Source organism: Peromyscus californicus, unplaced genomic scaffold (genome assembly GCF_007827085.1).
Source record: "Peromyscus californicus insignis strain IS unplaced genomic scaffold, ASM782708v3 Scaffold_23__1_contigs__length_62951481, whole genome shotgun sequence".
In the NCBI taxonomy this organism is placed as follows: Eukaryota; Metazoa; Chordata; class Mammalia; order Rodentia; family Cricetidae; genus Peromyscus; species Peromyscus californicus.
Window position 1 is genome coordinate 45,298,172 of NW_026294534.1, and position 21,594 is coordinate 45,319,765.

The following is a 21,594-nucleotide window of genomic DNA, read 5'->3' on the forward strand; positions in this document are numbered from 1 at the left end:
CTGAGTCATTTTCATTTATTGCACAGATTACTGCTTCTTGAGACTGTTTCTCTGTGGGAATTGTCATGAATTTCAACAGAGTATATATATATAGAGGTTTGTCACTGAAAAACTACAGTCCTGGAACTATTTTAATGTAGAAGAAATTTGTCTACTTTTGATAGCCCTTTTATTTTACACAATTTAGGATTATAGATAGCATGCTCTATTCTTGGGGGGGGGGGATCAGAATCATCCTGTTATGCAAGTCTTGTAACAAGGTGATTTATTCACTCTTTGTCCATTATGTAGTAGATTCACTGGGACTGGAGTTACACATGTCTGTGAACTGCTCTGAGAACTGAACCTAGGTCCTCTGAAAGATCAGCCAGTGCTCTTAACATTTGAGCCATCTCTCTAGCCCTTTGCCCATCATACAATAGCAGTATTGCACTTACTAGTGAACAAAATGGCGGGTCATTTATTTATATTTATATATTACTAATTAAAATTTTTCTTTTGTGTATATTCATGTTTTGCTTGCATGTGTGTCTATGCCCCACTTGTATGTCTGCTACCCATAAAAGTCAGGAGAGGGCATCAGAGTTATAGATAGCTCTGAGGAACCATATGAGTGCTGGAAATTGAACCCATGTCCTGTGGAAGAGCAACCACATGCATACATGTGTATAAGTATATAAATAAACCTGTTGAGTCCTTTTAGAGTTGCTTATTTATGTACATTTTCAGGGCTGACTACTTGGTATTGGATAACCAATTAGGGAGGTCAACCCAAGAGAAGAATGTTTCTCCCAATCTTGCTCTTAGCATTCCTTCATGGCTTAATTCTTTGTCTGTGGCTGGGCTGTATGTTATATGTTAGCATGGCTATTGGTGGTATATTTCTTCAGATCTTGTTTAGGCAGCCATATTGTTATGATGCCATGTGTGAAGCTTCTGTGCCCTTTCTAGGAGGTGCAATCTCAAAACAGATTTTCTGGTTCTCTGACTCTTCCAATCTTTCTGACCCTTCTTTCATGATGTTCCCTGAACCTTGTGTTTGAGGTTCTGCTGTAGCTGTATCAGGTGGGGGTGAGTGTTCCAAGATCAGTTCTTTACATTTTGGACCAGTTGTGGCTTTCTATAATGCCCCCCCTCTACTACAAAAAGAAGTTTCTTTGATGAGAGATAAGAGCTACCCTTAATTGTGGGTTTAAAGACAAGATGATGTTGTGTTAGGACTTTTAAAAAATTTGTATTTTATTTATTAAATAAATTTATTTATTTTAATTAATAAATGAATAATAAATAAAATAAAATAAAAATATATTGATTTTACTTTTTGCCCTATAGGTCCTTTGCATATAAATTATGGTTTCGGGTTTTGGAGCAGTAGAGTGAGGTGAAACTGTCATCATTATATATGAGAAAAAAATCTAATATCAGTAAAGAAATGAAAGATAAGTATTTATAACACAGGTATGATACTTACGTAAAGTTGGAGTGGTAAGGTTTTCCTCTAGACATGTAACCTCACCAGCCACCAGTGGTGGGACAGGTTTCCAGTACCAGGCATGATTTCCCTCCTGTTAGGAACCCTTAAATCAAATTAGATAGCTGTTGGTTACTGTCTTAGGTTTCTATTGTTGTGAAGAAACACCATGACCACAGCATCTCTTATAAAGGAGAACATTTATTTGGGGTAGCTTACATTTTCAGATGTTTAGTTCATTACCATCATGGTGTGACATGGTGGTGTGCAGGCAGACATGATGCTGCAGCTGAGAGTCCAACATCTTGATAGGCAGACAACAGGAAGTGTGTGTCATATTGGGCAGTGTGTGAGACCTCAAAGCCTGTCTCCACAGTGACACATTTCCTTCAACAAGACCGTACCTACTCCATTAAGGCTACACCTCCTAAGAGTGCCATTCCCTTTGGGGGCCTTTTTCTTTCTTTCAAACCACCACAATTATCATCAAGATACACGTATCATTGCAGTTTTAGGCGTGTCTTTCAGTTCTGGACATTGTTGTGGTTCACATGTATTACAGCCAGCTGGGACTACTGATTGCTTCTCTCCCTTAGCAGCTTGCATAACACCCTCCCGTGCTAGAAACTAGTCCTCAGGCTGGGGACTTTTAGACTTTTAGGTGAAATCCAGCTATATTTTTCTAAGTCCTTTGTCCAGTGTGCATGGTGTCTTCAGTAATAGTGACTTAACTTCAATTTCTAGGAGGCAATCAAGGAAAACACACAATAGCCCATATTGTTTGGGATTCTCTTGGACTCCCCCACCAACAATTTGAAAGAAAATTTCTCTTGCCTAATAGTATGGTTTTTGTAAGATAATCTATGGCTATTGGGGAAAGCATTATCACCCCCAAGAGGCATAGCTTTCTTTAAACTATATACATATGTATACATAAACGCTTATACACATTATATGTAATTTTAGGTAAATATAAATTAACATGATTATTTATGGCTTTTTCAAATATCCTTAGTGTTTATCTGCCTTCCCTCTCCTAGCCCAAGCTAGTTTTGAACTCACCATATAACCCAGGCTCAATCCAAACTCAAGAAATTCCTCCTGTCTTCGTCTCTTAAATGCTGGTATTATAAATGCAAGTTACCACACCCTGCTACTTATCTATTTAATACATGATCTCATGGTTGCTGGGAAGCTACTTATACAAATATTTGTGTGCAAGAAAAATATCTGTGGAATGTGTGAAGTGATTAATACTTCCTAATATTTCTAGTTGCATGGTCCTTGGATTGAAGAGTTTTAATTTTTTGCTTAGAACCATTATTATACTGAAAAGGCAGAGGCAACTGTGTAGCCTCAGCTCCTTTGTCACAATGAATAGCTAAGGAAATAATCGAATGTCACCTCCACTCAGGGGGCATCCATTTTGCATCCATTGCCTTATGCTAAAGTCATCTGTGGGAATCCATTATGCTTTCAGAGCCCCGATGCTTGGATTCCTGTCATCTAACTTTATTGTACTAACAACAAATATGCAGAAGCAAACCTCCTCATAGCTCCTTAAGGATTATATTCCCTTTGACTTAAAAATTTGCTTTCATGATATTTTAGCTCCAATGATTGAAGTCTAATATTAAGAAGTATTTTAATAATTTGTCTCAGGTAAACCTTGATTTACATAAAGGTACATGTTTTATTAGTGAAACTGGGTACTTTTTTTCCCCTAGAAAATACCTGTAATGAATTCATAGTTGTCGTCAGTTTATTTGTTTCCTCCTGTCTTCGTCTCTTAAATGCTGGTATTAAAAATGAAAGTTACCACACACAGTATATTTTAGATGTTTCCAATGCATTCATCATTTCAACAACCTTTCAAAGTAGGTAGGTGGTATCTGCCCCTTTCTAATTAAGGATTGGTACTTCAGGAAGTTAGTTAATTAGTTAATAGAAGAGTAAAGGTACATTCCAGAAAAGGGCCATTTCCCTTGCAACTCTGTCTGTCATATTCTTTGCCCATCTGATTAAGGCCTCATGGTTTGGACATCATGGTCATCACCACCTGTTTGTAATGTTTGATCTCCAGCTTCAGTTCTGTATTCAGAGAACAAATAATTGGTAATGCTTTGTCTTCTGTTCAGTTTTCCCAGTTAAAAATCCACATAAAATAATAAAGTATTACATGTTAATTTTAACATCACAAAATTACTTCTTTTATAGGGCATATTGTTACATGTTTGTATTTTTTTTTGTCTTAAGTGTCAAGGACACTTGTAATTTATTTTAGCTTTTATAAACTCATTAAAATGAATATAAATATTTAAAAACTTACTATATCTCATTGGAATATCCAGAATTTCAACAAATATGATTTTACTATTTTTTCTTGTAGTATAATTAGGTATATGCATTTGTAGAATATTAAAATATTATATAAAGCTAATACATTACTATATTTGTCACAATATATTGAATCCCCACCCTTGTATTATAAAATAAATTGCTTTTCTTGATGATAAACTTTGTATGCTCTAAGATTTTTTTTAATAAGATTTTTCCTTCTTTTCTTAACTAAATAATTTGTCATTTTGGTGCTTATATATTGTTTTAATACTAAGAATTTTATTTTGTGTAGAGATTTGTAAAAGCTCTAGATATTTTTCTTATCAGATACCTATAAAAGTCTTCTAGTTTTTATTTCATCCAACTATCTTAATACAGGAAATCAAATAATTTTAAAGCAAGCTGTATACAATACCACCTCTTCCAGGAATGTTCTGAATCTGGAGAATGAGAAGTTACCGTTAAGGACTATCGCCTTTAATTAATCTTCCTCCTGCATTTAAAATCAAATTGCTGACGGATTCTAGGAGAATCAGCTAACAGATACACCCTGATGTCTTTATTGGTTCCAAGGCATTCCTTTCTGAGGCCAAGTCTGGATAGGAAGAGAAAGGGAGTGCTAGGTACCACTCAGTTTGATAGCACCTAATGAATTCATTTCTCAAATTGAAGATAAACAACTATGTTTATACGAAATGTTTGCCAAGCATACTTAAATGTCATTTTTAAGGTGAGCTATAAAACAATTTACATCCCTGGACTTTTAATTTTAAGGAAGCATCATTTTTCTTATTTAAAAAAAAAAACTAATTTTCTCATTATAAACAAGAGAAAATACAGAAAAGCAAAAAAGAATAAAGCACAGGGGCAAATAGCCAAACGAATGGAAACACATGAACTATGAACCAATGGCTGAGGGGTCCCCAACTGGATCAGGCCCTCCGAATGGGTGAGACAGTTGATTGGCTTGATCTGTTTGGGAGGCATCCAGGCAGTGGGACCGGGTCCTGTGCTCATTGCATGAGTTGGCTGTTTGAAACCTGGGGCCTATGCAGGATCGCTTGGCTCGGCCTGAGAGGAGGGGACTAGAGCTACCTGGACTGAGTCTACCAGGTTGATCTCAGTCCTCGGGGAAGGCTTTGCCCTGGAGGAGGTGGGAATGGGGGGTGGGCTGGGGGGAAGGTGAGGGGGCGAGACGGGGGAGAACAGGGGAGTCCGTGGCTGATATGTAGAACTGATTTGTACTGCAAAATAAAAAGAAAAAAAGAGAAAAATTCTTTGTAATCATATTATCCATTAGTAATTGCTTTTACCGAGTACTTACTTTGAAAATCTGTCAAGCTATGTGAGGGTCATTCATGTGGAATTTTGAATTGGGACTCACTTTAGTTGCTGCTGCCTGGTTCCTGAGCTGTATAGCAAGGGGTTTCATTGTGGGGAAGAGATTTCCAGAGCCTCATTCCTAGCCGTAGCTCACCAAATGCAGCTTTGTTGGAAGAACAACAAAAAGGCCTCATTAGTCTGAGGAAGTTAACACCTGAAAGCATTTATAGCTAAATCTAACCAGAGTCTGGGTGACAAACAGCGGATACCTAATTCTCACAGTTCTGTGGACGAGGCTTCATTCTCACAGTTCCGTGGACGAGGCTTCATTCTCACAGTTCCGTGGATGAGGCTTCATTCTCACAGTTCCGTGAACGAGGCTTCATTCTCAGAGTTCTGTGGACTAGGCTTCATTCTCAGAGTTCTGTGGACTAGGCTTCATTCTCAGAGTTCTGTGGACTAGGCTTCATTCTCAGAGTTCTGTGGACTAGGCTTCATTCTCAGAGTTCTGTGGACTAGGCTTCATTCTCACAGTTCCGTGGACTAGGCTTCATTCTCAGAGTTCCGTGGACTAGGCTTCATTCTCAGAGTTCTGTGGACGAGGCGTCTGAGACCAAGAGGCTAGTGTAGCCTGGCTCTTGGTGACTCCCCTCTTCCAGAGTGGTTGTCTTCTCATTGCACCCTACGTGGCAGACACAATGAAAAATCATTTTACTGGTGTTTTTCACCCGAGATAACCTATTCTAGTCATGCCTACACATCACATTCTTGGCTTAATTATATACATCCCAAAATCCTGGCACCTTTTATTGTCACAATGGGAAATAAAACATCAACATATAAGTGAGAGGCTGCATAAATATTTAGTCCACAGCATGGGATGATGCCATGATATTTGAGAAGGAATCACAGAGAATAACTTCTTTTCATAGTAACTGCTCCAGGCGCTCCTATGGTTACTAACTTTGAAACAGGTGCAGTTGGGAAGCTACAGTGACCCCAAACACAAGGTTCTTCTGTGTTAGCAATAGTGTTGCTGAGAAAGGGCACAGCTCCATTCTTCCTATCCCGACACTTAGCAGTTACCCAAATGTATATTATGTACAAAGGATTTTGAGAAAAATATATGATGTGATGAGACACCCAGTCAATACTTTTTGTTTGTTCTAGAAATATATAAAAATCCACCAATAAAACAAAAGAAAACAAAAACCTGCTAAACAGAATAGAAAATACAGTGCACTTGAAAAAAAAATACTCATGCCTCAGTTGTAATACTGAGCAATGAAGCTGTTAGATATCTTTGGTTAAACAATTTATATTTTATACAAATCATGTATGCTCCTTATTACTATGGTATGATAAGGTCTGCTGTACTGGCCACTCATTTTGAAAAACAAATGAGGCCATGGCTATAAAAGCCTTTGCGTAATATATATTATAATACAAATGCTAGGAGATGTTGGGAATAATTTGAAAATGCATGTCAATTCCTGGTAGGCTTTTCACAGTCGCTGATCTTGAGCACATCACTGTTTTTGAAATTTTAAAGCTTATCAAACAAGTAAACAGTTTAAAATTACTTTCTTCAGTAGAAGTTTTCCCTCTAGTGGTTGCTGTGGATATCACATGAAAGATTTCAAATGTTCAGATGAAAATGAAACAATTTAAAAAGAACAACAAACGTTCTGAAATACTGAGATACCACCAGTGTCTCGGTATACAGAAAAACTCTCCAGCTGTATTTTAAATTTACGCCGTGACACTAAGTTTCTTTGAAAATTAGAATTTTTTTTTTTTTTTACTACTTTGATCATACCTACTGGATTTCAGAGAAAACAGAGCTTAAGATGCCTAAGGCTCAGGAGGAACAACGGAACCATACACTCCCCACTTCCGCACACATATGAAGCACATTTAATACCAGGCGCTTACTTGTTTTTTTCCTGATTTCTGGATCTGGCTTCTCGTTCAGCAGTCGTCTCTGTTGGTGGCTTCCTCCTAGGAAGCTGAGCAGAGCTTCTATGTGAGTAAGCACATTTGGTCTCTCTCTTTTGCAAATTTATTCTTCTCTTATACAATACATCGCAAGCACAGTTTGCCCTCCTTCCACTCTTCCAGTTCCCTGTGTCTGTGGTTCCCCCCAACCCCTCCCACCCCGATCCACATCCTCCCTATTACCCTTCAGGAAAAAGCAGGCCTCCCAGGGATACCGTTGATCTTTCTAAAAGGCATCTTTTTAGAAAACATTTCAAGAAGGAAGAAATTGGTTGAAGGGCTAGATGCACTTTCAAGACTCCACTCCTCTAGCACAGCCCCCTGGGGTTGCTGATGTCTGTCATCTACCATTCTGAAGCTTTTCTTGGATTCCCTTCTGCCTTGATTCTGTGTCTTGCATGCCACCATCTTTATCTCCCAGCCTCTGCGTTTGCCCTCCCTATGCCCTATTTTGGCATGCTATGCGTCATGTTGCTGTACCCTGTGGGCCATCCATCTCTTTACAGACATCACATAGCTCAGTGTTGCTGAGTTATCTCCAGTCCCACCTGGGCCCGCAACCCAAATAAACACACAGACGCTTATATTATTTAAACTGTTTGGCCTAATGGCTCAGGCTTCTTGCTATCCAGTTCTTATATCTTTTTTGTTTTGTTTTTTGAGACAGGGTTTCTCTGTATAGCTTTGCACCTTTCCTAGAACTCACTCTGTAGCCCAGGCATCTTAAATTAACCCATTTCTATCAATCTATAAGTTGCCATGTGGCTTGTGGCTTACCAGTACTTTCACATTGTGCTTCCTCTGTCTCTGTCTGGCGACTCCTGAGTCAGCCTTCCTGTTCCCAGGATTCTCTTCTCTGCTTATCCCGCCTATACTATACTTCCTGTCTGGCTACTGGCCAATCAGCGTTTTTTTTTTGTTTGTTTTTTTTTTTTGGTTTTTCGAGACAGGGTTTCTCTGTGTAGCTTTGCGCCTCTCCTGGAATTCACTCTGTAGCCCAGGCTGGCCAATCAGCGTTTTATTTATCAATCAATCAGAGCAACACATTCACAGCATCCTCAGTAGCTCAGAGAGATCTTTTCTGGCCAAATTAACATAATAGGTTTTGTGAGGTATCTTCATCACTTTGCCCAGAGTTTTACTACAGAGCTCTTACCACAGTCTAAATCTCAGTGTTGTTTAATGTTCATTAGTTTCTTGTGAGACTGTTTCACAAGAACGGAAGCTTTGTGAGGCAGACTTGTACTTATCCATGCTTGCATTGGCAGAAGTAAAGCATATTTGCTGTTCAACATTGGTTGACACATGAGTGAATAAATGGAAGGGGATGTAAACATTAGTGAATAGGTATCACTTGTTTAATAGATTTTCTGAAACACTGAGTAGTTTTGGTGCTCTTTGTTTGCTGAGATTCATTTCTCCATGTTGGAAAAAAAATTAACATCCTCATTAACTTCTCATTCAGATGAGGCTTGTAAGAATTTAACAATTCTTTATTCACAGTTTCTTCCACTAATTCGTTAAATTTAAACAGGAGGAAAATGTTTAGTGAAACAGTTTTCTAATATGTAATAATGTTTTCTGCCTTCTTTAATTAATTAAACTTGATTTTATCTTTAGTGATATTCAACTTCCTATATCTGTGTAATAACTTAGTCCATGAATTAAAGGATTTTTTTTGTTTTTTTTCGAGACAAGATTTCTCTGTGTAGTTTTGGTGCTTGTCCTGGATCTTGATGTGTGGGCTAGGCTGGCCTCGAACTCACAGATATCCGCCTGGCTCTGCCTCCTGAGTGCTGGGGTTAAAGGCGTGCGCCACCACTGCCCAGCAAATTAAAGGATTTTTAACTGATATTTATATTATTCCATTTTGTTCTGTGTTCCATAAACGCAAATAAATGTGTTACCTCATCATAGTATCTTCTAGCCTCAAAAAAAACAATTACAAAACAAAAATTAACTGCGTATCAGAGGCTTTCTTTTAGTATAAATTAGTGATAATTTTTAATATTTCATAAATGAATACTGTATTATGTCATTTCCATCCCTTGCTCTCTCTCCCTCTAACTCCTTCTGTGTCTACCCAGTTCTCTTTCAAATTTATGACTTCTTAGTAATTATTTATTTGTTACACACACACACAAACACACACACACACACACACACACACACACACACACACACACACACACACAGAGTTACTGAGTCCATTTAGTGATGTTTATATGCCTGAATTTTGAGCTGACTACATAACCTATCAGAGGGCTCACCCCTGGAGAACATCTCTCAGAAGTCGGTGATTGTCTGTATTTGTCTGTAGCCTTGTGAGATTTCCACTACCTATATTGGTATATCGACTGCTGTTGTTGTTAAGCTGGTCCTAGTTAGGTGACCATATTTTTGAGATTTTTATGGAAGCACTTTCCCAATCTTGCCTCACCTTGGCTTCTGGCTCTTAAAATTTTCAGCTCCCTCTTTCAGTGTTCCCTGAGCTTTATGCATAGGTGCTGAACAGTAGTAGATACAACAGTAGATGCATCAGTTGAGGTGAGGCTCCTAATGATGAGTTGTTCTCAAGAAAGCCAGCTTGATAGTGGTGGAGATATATATATATATATATATATATATATATATATATATATATATATATATATATAATAAAAAAGAAAAAGAGGCTATCAATTTGAGAGTTTGGGGGCTTGGGAGAGGTTGGAGGTTGGAGGTAGGATACCTGAAGGGTCTTGAGGGAAGAAAAGGAAGGTTAAAAAGTGATATAATTCTGTTTTAATTAAAATGTACTTGAAAAATAATAACAACAAAGAAACATTGGAATTAAATTTTCATCATACTGGAATTAAATTACATCATATTTAATGGACCTAACATATGTCTACAGTATTATTGGTAGATAATCTTTTTGATATGTACCTGTATTCTTTTTCTTAGAACTTTACTGAGAATTTTTGCATCTGGGTTCCTCAGGGGTATTGGCCTCTAGTGTTTTCTTTGTTTGTGTGTCTCTTTCTTTTCTTTCCTTCTGTTGTTATTGATGTTGTGTTTATATTTGGTTTGGGTATTAGATTCATATGGGATTCAGAGGTGTTTAGAAGTGCTCTTTATCTTTCTTCCTTTTTCTTTTTCTCCCTTCTTTTTTTCTTTCTTTTTTTTAAAAAAATAATTTAAGAAGTATTGGTTGTAGTTCTTCTTTGAAAATCTGGTAGATATCTGCTATGAATTAGTCTGGATCTGAGCATTTTCCATTGAAAGACCTTTAATTATTGTCTTAATCTTTTGTTTGGTATGAGTCTGCTTAGAATGGGGATCTCATCTTTGTCTAACTTGGGTGATTTGGATGAATCTAGAAAATTTCCCGTTTCTTTTAGATTTCTAACTTAATGGAATATTAAGTTTTTAAAGTGTCGTTTTATCATGCCCTGACTTTCTTTAGTGTTTTTTTTTTTTTTTTTTGCAATGTTTCCATATGTATCACCAATTTTGTTAATTTGGGTCACATCTTTCTTTCTTCCAGTTAATTGGGTTAATTGGGTCTGTTGATCTTGTTTCTTTCAATGAACCAGCTCTCAAATTTGTTGACTCATTTTTTTTTCTGTTTCTATTTGGACCAATTTCTGCTCTGCATTTTATGTTTTCCCCCCATCTACTGTCTAAGAGTTAGGCTTGTTTTTATTTTCCAAATTCTTGAATGGCATCATTAAGTAATTTTCTGTGCTTGTTCTGTGATACTATTCCTGGGGAAACAAGAACAATTATCTAGTCACTCTAGACATGGAAACAAAAATGCACCAAAAAAAAAAAAAAAATGAGGATACCACAAACTTGGTAATTGAGTGAGTTTTATTGGGGTTACTCATAGGAATAACCTATTTATTTACTGAGAGGTTATTTACTGAAGCAGAAATGAGTCAAAAGCCCACCCCAGAATGGGTTACTGTTCACAAAAGCTGGAAACATGAGGTTCATTACATAATTTCCAGGCAGCAGTAGGTTGGAGACTGTCTCATACAGGTAACTCTGAATCTCATCTAGGTAACTGCTGATTTCTGCTTCTTCTATGTAGCTGGTGTCCCTGGTCTGTGTTTCTTCGAGGGATCTCCGCTACTTTGAGTCTCTTCTAGGCCAGGCAGCTCCTCTGAGAGTATGTCTCAGCAGCAATTGCTGCTTAACTATGCTTGGGCAGTGAGGGGCCTAGTGAAACTTACCAGTTTAGGTGGCTTCCTGAAGCTATTTAGTTGTTTACTTCTAAGATTCAACAGCTTCCCTGCAGGACGAATGTGTCACCTGTCCTTAGAACATCCTGTTGTTCCACCTCCTGTTTTAACATGCTGAGTCTTAAAGAGCTTCCCTGCAGGATGTAATATTTTATTCCGTGAGGGAATTGCTTCACAAGTGAGCTCTTCCTGATTTTTTTTTAAATGTGGGTGCTTAGAATTGAAACTTTCCTTCTTAGAACTGCTTTTAACTTGTCCCTGGGATTTTGTTGCGTTGTGTTTTCATTTTCCATTATTCCAAGATTTTTAAAAATGTATTTCTTCTTTCACTCAGTCATCATTCAGTAATGTATTATTGCATTTTGCATGAATTCAAGGGATTTCTAGAAATTTGTTGTCTGTTAATTTTAAACTTCAAGGCATTATAGCCATATAGTATACATTGAGTTATTTCAATTTTCCTAAACTTGTTAAGATGTGTGTGTGTGTGTGTGTGTGTGTTCTAGTATGTGATTCATTTTCATTTTAACTAGTTTGTTGAAAACACCTACTGTTAATGAGTTTGAGTTCATCTGTGTCTTGAAGTCTGGTAAAATGTTTCTTATGAAATGGTGTGCCAGTGTTTGCTTTATACTTAGCATAGTAATACCTTCCTTGGTTAACTGTACCTTTGATTAGAATGAGTTGTCCTTTTTCAATATCTTATGATTAATTATGGTTTGCAGTCTATTTTGAAAGATGTTAGGGTATTGGCATTGTTTTGAATATTTTTTTTCAGTATTTTTTTTGTTTTTACTTTAAATTGATGCTTATCCTTGAAGGTGAGAGAATTCCATTAAAAACAAACAAAATGTGTTTTCTTAGGCATCTCTTGGAAGTTTATTCTTGTCCTCTTTAAGTTCATTGAAGTGTTTTTTCATATCTTCTATAAAACCCTTGACTTCTTTAATGATGTTTATAATGGTTCTTTTAAGTTCTGTATCCTGAAGTTCAATTATCATCAAACACCATTGCTATTGGACCACTTGACTTTGGGAAGGGGAGCATACGTCTTGGCCTTTTTATTGTTTATGTTTTTCTGATATAACGTGGGCATGTGGACTTCTTTTGTTGGTGTGTGTTGGGTGTGAGATTCTAACCTGCTTACAATTGGATTACTGAAGGAGCTACACAACCAAATGTATGCCAGGGACTGTGGAGCTGGTACAGGACAACAACATTCTAGAAAACTCTCCAAGCAAGGCTAGTGCATGAGCTGCATGTGTAGAGCTAAGCCTGGGAGTGTAGAAAGAGTAGTGGCAGGAGATATCATGGCGGAATTCACCTGGGAAGGCAGGTGCAGAATCCGTATAACCAGAGATAGGCAGATTGGAGACATGGTGCAGTTGGGCTTGGTTCTATCCAAACTTAGCAGGTAAGTTTGGTACAGAGGAGCTTTGTGTCAGAGCTAGCCCAAGAGTGTGGGCACTGCACTGGAGGGTAAGACTGGAGCATTCACCAGAAAAGTCTAGTAAATAATCTGTGCGTTGGAGGTGGACCTGGGAGTCAAAAGGCTTACTTTTTAAACCTTTAATTTTGAAACTACTTTAAGTATTTTTAATATGACCTCATGAGTTTGGGACCAAAAATACATAGGAAGGCTATCCAATTGGGGTGTGTCAGTAGAAACTTGTAGATTTGCATCTAAAGACCACAGTGAAGGAGCCTCAGAGAACATACTATCAAGAAATGCATTGCTTTTTTTCTTGTTGGTAATTAGAATCCATTACTTCACACAACAAGACAGGTGGTTTTGCTGAAATCTGTGGCAAAAAGACGAATGGTCTATAAACTGAATTCCCTGTTTAAATTTTCTGCTCTGTCATTTCCTTCATGCAGCCTTTTGAAATCATGCATATATTATAAGAGTGTTCCCTTCATCATAATTTAAAAGAACTCCATGCTCTCTAAATGTGATAACAATTCAAATCTGCTCAGTCTGCTACTGTGTGTGTGGATGCAGTTAAGGAACAATATATTTTAATCTATTGCCAATGAATGATAAGGAATTATAATAAAATTTACAGGCAGTTTATAGATTGCTCTTGTAATTACAGACTTTGAAAATAAATAGATTTTAAAAAATGGCTCATCACTGATTTATTCAGCCTTTCTCCTCTTGCACTCATCCTTCCCTTCACTTGTTACCATGGTTACTGGTTTAATCATGATGCACAGAACCATTTCTAATTACAGTATATGCCAGCACAAAAATTAATTCATTGCATATCTTAGGCCACAAACAGCTTGTAGCTTGTTTTTTGGTACTTTATTCACACATATTCTGAAAAAGACATGTGTACATAATTTTAGACATGTTATTATCTGCTATTTTGTTATCAAAATGAAAAATCTCTGATGTGGCTGGAGTTAAAATAACTGATAAAACAATTTTTAAGGGATAAAGATTATTACAAGTGAGATATCATTTATATTGTCCTTAATGTGTCAAGTGTACATTTAATCTTTCCTAATCAGATGTTAATCATCTAGAAATCAAAATTATTAGATTATTATGACTAAGCATTTGAACCAGAACTCATTATTTGGGCACGAAAACTGTTTTTACCAGAATATGGATGCACCTTTTCCATTTTTAAAATGTCTTGCAGATCATTTAGCACACCCTGGTTGTGGTGATCTGAGTAGGAAGGGCCCCCATAGACTAATGTGTTTGAATACTAGACCTATTGGAAGTGGCACTGTTAGGAGATGTAGATATGACCTTGTTGGAGGAACTGTGTCACTGTGGAGGCAGGCTTTGATGTCTTATATTTTCAAGCTAGGCCTAGTGTGACAATCTCCTTCTACTGCCTGCAGATCAAGATGCAGAACTCTTTACTCCTTCGCCATGACAGCAATGGACTAAACCTCTGAAACTGTGTTAGCCAGCCCCAGTGGAATGTTTTCCTCTATAAGAGTTGTGGTAGTCATGGTGTCTCTTCACAGCAAGAGAATCCCTAAAACACTGGTATATATTAATGGATTTGAAACTCTTACTAGAGTCAATAAAGGGTCGCTTCTGGTGTCATTCATTAAAATAACAGATGAAGCAGAATAAAATCTGGCATCTTAACTCCTGTTTCAGTAATACTGGGTATACCGATCTAGTGAAAGAATGTATAAAAATATAGACATTCCTATTCATTTCATTATTACTTTGTAAATAAAAAGCTATTATATAATGTGAAAAACATGTACAAAATAGATTTTAGAATACAACCACTTAACATGCATTTTTATTTTACTTGTGTTTTTGTGAATGTCATACACGAGCATTGCATCTACATCTCTTCTGCTCCCCACCTCTACTCCTCCTGTGTCACCCTTTAACCCACATTCACCATGTTATAAAATTATTATTCTAGTGAAAATGCATTGCATTGCACTTCTTCCTTAGTAAAATGCTTGATGAGAAAACGGTTTCATTACTTTTTTGTCACAAAGTTACCAGATCTCTTTTCCTCACATTTAGAGGCATAGATTTCTGTTCAATGTTCAACGTATCAAGAGTTTTGTTCCTCCCTCTCCCCTACCTACAGCTGGAGAGGGACCTGACCATGCCCCCCTTACCAGCTGCTACTTTCAGGAAAGCTGCCTTGGGCAGCACAACAGAGCTGACTCTGTTGACCGGGGCAGAGGTGAGCCAGTCCCGAAGTTGGGAGCATGAGAGAGCTGTCCCCACTATTCGTCTGTCATGTGGAGGCATGGGCTGGGGAGAGTTGCCCTCCCCTTAACCCTACCCCTTGCCAACTGTGACAGATGAAGGAGCTGGCTCTCCTCTTTACCAGCTACAGGACTCACGAAAGCAAGACTTGCTCCTCGTCTGGGCAGCACAGTAGAGCTGACTCCGTTGATAGAGAGGCTGGTTAGCTGATCCTGAGGCTGCGAGAGTGGGATAGCGGGCCCCACCCTCGCTCATCTGCCATGTGGCGGTGTGGGTGAGGGAAAGATGCCCTCCTCCTTTGCCCCTACCACCCATGGTAGGCGAAGGAGCTGATCCTCCCTTTTACCAGTTGCAGCACTCCGGAAAAGTGGGCCCTGTACCTCGCCTGGGCAGCACAGTAGAGCTGACCCTACGAAGAGGGGTGCAGGGGAACCAGTCCCTCAAACGTGAGTGTGGGAGATCTGGTCCTACCCCTCATCTGCCATAGGGTGGTGTTGGTGGGGAGAGATGCCCTCCTCCCTTCTCATCACCTGTGACAGGGTCGGGGAGCTGGCCCTGAGGTTGTACGAGTGGGAGAGCTGTGCCTGCCCCTCAGCAGCTGCAGCACTTGGGAGAGTGGCCCCTGTGCCTCACCTGGGCAACGTAGTAGAGCTTGTCCTGTTGGTGTAGGTGGTGGAGAGCCGACCCTGAGGGCATGAAGGCCAGAGAACTGGCCCCACTCGTTGCTCATTACTGTGAGGGATGAACTAGCCAGGGCAATGCTGGAGAGCTCACCCTGGTGGTGAGGACAAAGGAGAGCTATCAGGCTGACCAACCCTGCAACTACCCAGGTCCAGAACCAGGCTTATAAGTTGGCCCACCCCGGCATCCACTCCATCTATGATCTGCTGGAGCACATGAAGGGGCCAGTCCTACAGACCCAAAGCTGCAGAATTTCCATGACTCAGGGCAACAACAGGATATCCAAGAGGATAACAACAGGATACCCTCAAAGGGCCCAACATCCACAGTGTAGCAGAAACCAGAGGCTTCGAACCAGACTAATGACTCTTAGCAATGAACACTTGCCAGTAAAGATATATGAATAAAAGGGTTTACTGCGTGACTCACTATGTCATACCGCAGCTTCCACGATAAGATTGATTTTTTCCCTTTCCTTTTTTCCCTTAAATTTTATTTTATTTTGTGTGGGAAGTTGCAAGGGCAGAGGGTGGATACAAAGGGATAGGGGAATGAATGGGATCAAGACGCATGATGTGAAAGACACAGAGAACAAATAATAAAGAAAGTTAAAAAAATCAAGACAGTTTTGTGTTTCTTGGGGTGAAAATATGGAAGAGAGTCAAACAGAAATACTAACATTGAGTTACAGCCTTAGTCCCCTAGTTTTTTTTTTCACAAATGGCATTATTTATGATGCAATTTTTGAACATACTTGAATCTATCTGTCTATCTATCTATCTATCTATCTATCTATCTATCTATCTATCTATCTATCTATCATCTATCTCTATTTATCATCTATCTATCTATCTATCTATCTATCTATCTATCTATCTATCTATCTATCTATCTATCTATCTATCTACCTATCTATCTACTGTTTGAGAAAGCATATGGTGTTTTGAAGGGAACATTCTGACTCTAAAATGTCTTACAGTTCAGGTATTTCAATTAACTGATGAAACTGGTCACACAGACAAAAAATATATTTCTTTTGTTAAGTAATAAGTGTACCAGTCTTATGTTACTTGACTTGGCAAGGTATTTTGGTGTTGTGTATGTATTTTCCCAGGAATATCATGTATAGTCTGGAGGAAGACTGACTTCATTTTTGCTTATGGAGAAACTCATAATTGACCAATTTTAAGTGTTATAGACCCATTAATGTTAAAGCACTTAGACCTAAAATAAAAAACAAAAATATATTTCCATTAAGACAAGATTGCTTTCTTGTATTTCTTTAAAATCATCCTTTTCAAGGTGTAGTATAGAATATGTATAGAATATGTATCTACTCATACATGTTTCATTGTGAACTAAATATTGTCTTCTAGTTGACTTTTATTCTGATTTTTTTTTCTATCTGGTAGACCTCAAGTACAGTTAACGGACACATATAATGATTACATATTATGTTGCTAATTGAAACAGCTTTTAAAATTAGTGAGCTATTTAACTGACATGTGAATTGATGGAGAGTGGCCTCTCTCTAATTTGGAAAGATATATTTATTGGTTCTTTCACATGGTATTTTTAACTTGCCCAGCAACAAACATAAATTAGCCAAGAAAGCATCATTCTGTTAATTGATTATACTCACTTGAGATGAAATTCTCTTAATTTTCATAACAAATTTTGTGTCAGGAACACAGATTATTAAGTCATTCACAATTCTAATAATCCAGATGTGCAATTACAGGCATGAAGTTTGCTGCATACGTTTGTTGATTTATTCCCCCTCAGGGTTCATTGCCAATGCAACAGTGGTTTATACTGATGGCATTTGCTGGAATAATACAAGTTTTTCCTTCCAAATCCAGAGGTGTGACGGATCTAATTTGTACTTCTATTCAGTTACACTTATCTGACAATCATAAACAGTGTAAAGATTTTGGGACACAAATATTATCAGTATCATCTTAATAATTTGTTGAATTATCTAATTCAATTCTACAGTATTAAGAGTTAGCATAAGATAGAAAAAGAGTTTCTACTCTGTTGTCTTAGGCTAAAATCATATCTGTAGAAGTAATCATCAATATTCAAATTAAGTAGGTCTACTGAGAGTCACGTTATTGAGTAAAGTATTTACCTTATTTGATTTTAGCTTTTTCTGTATGTGGTGTTTGTCAACATGGGGATCGTTTTTCATTGTTAGAAAAGAAGATTAAGTTAACTTGGCCTTCCCTCCACAGTGTTTTTGCATGAACCTTTTCCTAACAGATCTCTCTTTAGATTTTAATTTACATTATCTCAGATGTGGAGACTTGGTAATACGTTCTTCAGGCTTTGTGTATAATTTGAGGAGAGTGAATTGATGTCACATTCTATAAAGGAGGATATTTTAACAATGGTGTCTCCTCATTGGCAGAGTCAAGAAGTGAGTATGGTCCTAAATTTGAAGATTATCGTTCCTCTTAAAAATAATAGTTTTAAATATCCTCTCTGGATCCTATGTGAAGTTGTGACCTTTGAACATCAGATGGCATTGGGACAATAGTTTAACTTCAGCATTATTATATACATGAATATGTATAGACAATTAGCTAGTTTTAAGCACCAACTTCAAAAATGGAATTACACTTAAAGGTGAGCATAAAAAGTTTTAGACTATTTGTCACTGTACCTGGAAGCATAAATGTTAACTTCAGAAATGTGAATGAAAGAAAATAAAGATTATATTATTGCCCTGTTGTTAATGAAAAGAATATCTGCATGCATTTATAGAAAGCTGGTATCTTACTTTTATTTGTATTTTAAAGAACACATGAATTTTAGAACTGTGAACAAAACATTGGTGCATACCCTTGAACAATGTAAATTTTAGTATTTGAATAATATCTTTCTCAGAATTATAGAGTTGATAGCTATTAAGAATGTTGTCTGTGTAACGTGTTCTATATCTTTAGATTTGAATGACTTTTGTGACATTTTATTTCATCTTGAAATTATCAACTTTATTGAATGATTTAGGTTTTAATCAAGATGTAAATTAGATGTTTGTCTGATATATAAACAAAAGTTAGTGTAGCTGTGTTTTCCCAGATTCTCAGCTAATTTCCTATTAGGTATTAATTGGTCAAAGTTTGGTAATCACTGATTTACAAAAGGGTTTTAAAATTATATTTCTTTATAATCAACTTTATGGGGAAAACCATTTTCCTATTATAAATTACACTCAACGTCAGAGGAAATGAAGTTTAACAAAAGTGAAACCTAAGTGGCTGCTGTCAACCCTCTGAAAGCCTTTGCTCTTTGCTAGTTACACACCCTAGACCATTCCAACTGCTGATTAGCCTTTCAACCATTGATTCGTTCTGCCTACCGCACAAATTAAGTAAACTCTACGTGCCTTTTACATCCGACTTCTCTCAGCCCATAGCTTTTGAGATTTATACATGTTACTCTACATCTTAATAGTCCAAATCTGTATAGATTTACAGCGGTGAACATATGGGTTATTTCCATTTTAGACAGCTATGAGTAAAACTTATAAGAATATTATGTAAAAGTCTTGGGCTGAAAATAATTTTTCATTTTCACTTGCTACACACCTAAGAGTACAATTCCTAGATCACATAGGAGGACAAATTTAACTTTGGGGAAAACTGCCAGTTACCCTCCATAACTCAAGGGAAAGACCCTATTCCTGAAGACACTACATATTATGACATAGAACATAAAGAAATCTGCCTAGTACTAAACTCAGCCATACAGCTAGAAGTCACTAGACACACTACCAGAGGAAAAAGGCAGTCATTAATCTTATCCAGCTATGGACCCTGTGAGCTGCAATGACAACATACATGTAAAATATACCCAGTAGTGCAATAGTGGCAAGAATGTTAGAGGAGTAATCAACCATTTTTAATTAGACTGTTCCTAATAGTATAACCTTTAACATTCCTAGCAGTAGTGTAGGACAGTCAACATCCTCACTAAGGCATATTGTCAGCTTTGTAATTTTAACCATTCCAGAGGGAAATTAGTGGCTTTATTTTTCTATTTGTATTCTCTGAAGTTTGGGAAGTTGAGTATATTTTCACGAATTTTCTTGTGATTTATATATATATATATATATTATTTTTGTAAGTTTTCCATACCTTTTAATAAAATTGTTGACTTTCTTTTAATTGGTATTTTTATGACACATCTTTTCTAGCCTATTACTCTTGTGTCTTTATAATTACAGGGCATAATGAATGAAGAACATATACTTGGATGTTGTTTTTCTATACAGTTGACAATTTGTATTTTATTTGTTCCATAAATAGCATTAAAATTGGCAGTAGGGGGACTGGAGAGATAGCTCAGCAGATAAGAGCACTGGCTGTTCTTCCAGAGGACCCAGGTTCAATTCCCAGCTCCAAAGTGATTTGATACCCTCACACAGACATAAATGTAGGCCAAACACCAATGCACATAAAATAAAAATAAATAAATTATTTTAAAAAAACTTGACAATAGAGGTAGGCTTAAGTCTTTCATCTTGTTAATTTTCTGTATGTTCCATCTATTCTTTGTTATTACTTTTTTCCTAAATTCTTTTGAATCAATTTATTCTATTAATTTTTTTCTTTTCTTTTCAATTTTTCATTAAAGTATTAATATTTTCTCTAGAGTACTCAATATATGCTTTAATTTGGTAGAGTCTCCCTTTAATATTATTATCATGTTTATATAGCATAAAAAATCTTAAATCAATGCATTTTCATTCCATCTTCCTTGTACTGTTTTTACATATTTTATTTCTATATGTGGTATAAATTCATACTCTTCTATTATTTGTATTTTAAACAATCATTTATTCATCAACAATAGTTTTAAATGAGAAAATACCTTTGAGATACTTTTATTGTTTCATGCTGCCTTAACCTATTACATACAACCAATTATAAAGAAGAAATTTTCATCTTCTCAATTTTAGTGATTAGGAACACCAAAATTTATGACCATAATAATACCAGTGTGTGGTGCACTTTGCTCTCAAATGATTCCCAGATGGTGCTTTGATATTTGTCCCTTGGACTAAAGAAACACTGTGACATGGTTGAAAGCTGAGGGGCAAGAGAGAAGACTCTTAGAAATTCTTTACTCCTCTTCATGAACAAGGATGGACTAATCATCTCTTAAGGGCTTCTATCCAATTAGAAACACTTTATTTTGGAGGGAACACATTCAAGACACAGATTACACACTAACATTCTTTTTAACTGTATGTTCTTTTTGATATAATTGAGTTCTATCAAGATCATTTTCTGTTAACTGTAAAAAGTCCCTTAATATTTTTGTTTGTTTGTTTGTTTTTTGAGACAGGGTTTCTCTGTATAGCCTTAGCTGTACTGGAACTCACTTTGTAGAGTGGGCTGGTGTAGTCAGAAGGTTTCTTGAGTCCTGCCCAGCCCCTGCAGACCCACAGCCACTTATAAGATAATCACTCAGGGGCTTAATATTATTTATAACTGCCCAGCCATTAGCACAGGCTTACTACTGATTAGCTCTTACCTTTAAATTAACCGTAATTCTTATCTATATTTAGCCATGTGGCTTGGTACCTTTTCTCAATTCTGCCTTGTCATCCTGGTTCCTCTGTCTCTGGTTGGTGACTCCTTACTCTGCCCTTCCTCTTCCTAGCATGCTCCTAGTCTGCTTACCCTACCTATAATTCCTGTCTTGGCTACTGGCCAGTCAGCATTTTATTTATTAACCAATCAGAGCAACACATATTTACAGCATACAGAAAGACATCCCATAGCAGGCTGGCCTCGAACTCAGAGATCCACTTGCCTCTGCCTCCTGAGTAC

General features: G+C 37.1%; 1 protein-coding gene and 1 long non-coding RNA gene across 14 annotated transcripts in view; one reads left to right on the forward strand and one right to left on the reverse strand.

The window, feature by feature from the left end:
• Gpm6a (glycoprotein M6A) overlaps positions 1 to 21,594 on the forward strand; it is a 275,020-nt gene that overhangs the window by 44,141 nt on the left and 209,285 nt on the right. The window lies entirely within an intron of this gene.
• The window catches only part of LOC128119123 (uncharacterized), a 95,890-nt gene that overhangs the window by 39,398 nt on the left and 34,898 nt on the right, over positions 1 to 21,594 (reverse strand). For 3 of the 13 annotated variants that reach the window (XR_008221454.1, XR_008221462.1, XR_008221453.1), the window contains exons 1-3: positions 7,070 to 7,276; positions 1,691 to 5,816; positions 1,472 to 1,577 (exon numbers count right to left, since the gene is read on the reverse strand). This is a non-coding gene — a long non-coding RNA (uncharacterized LOC128119123). The other 10 variants (XR_008221456.1, XR_008221458.1, XR_008221461.1 and 7 more) reach the window with 8 other exon arrangements.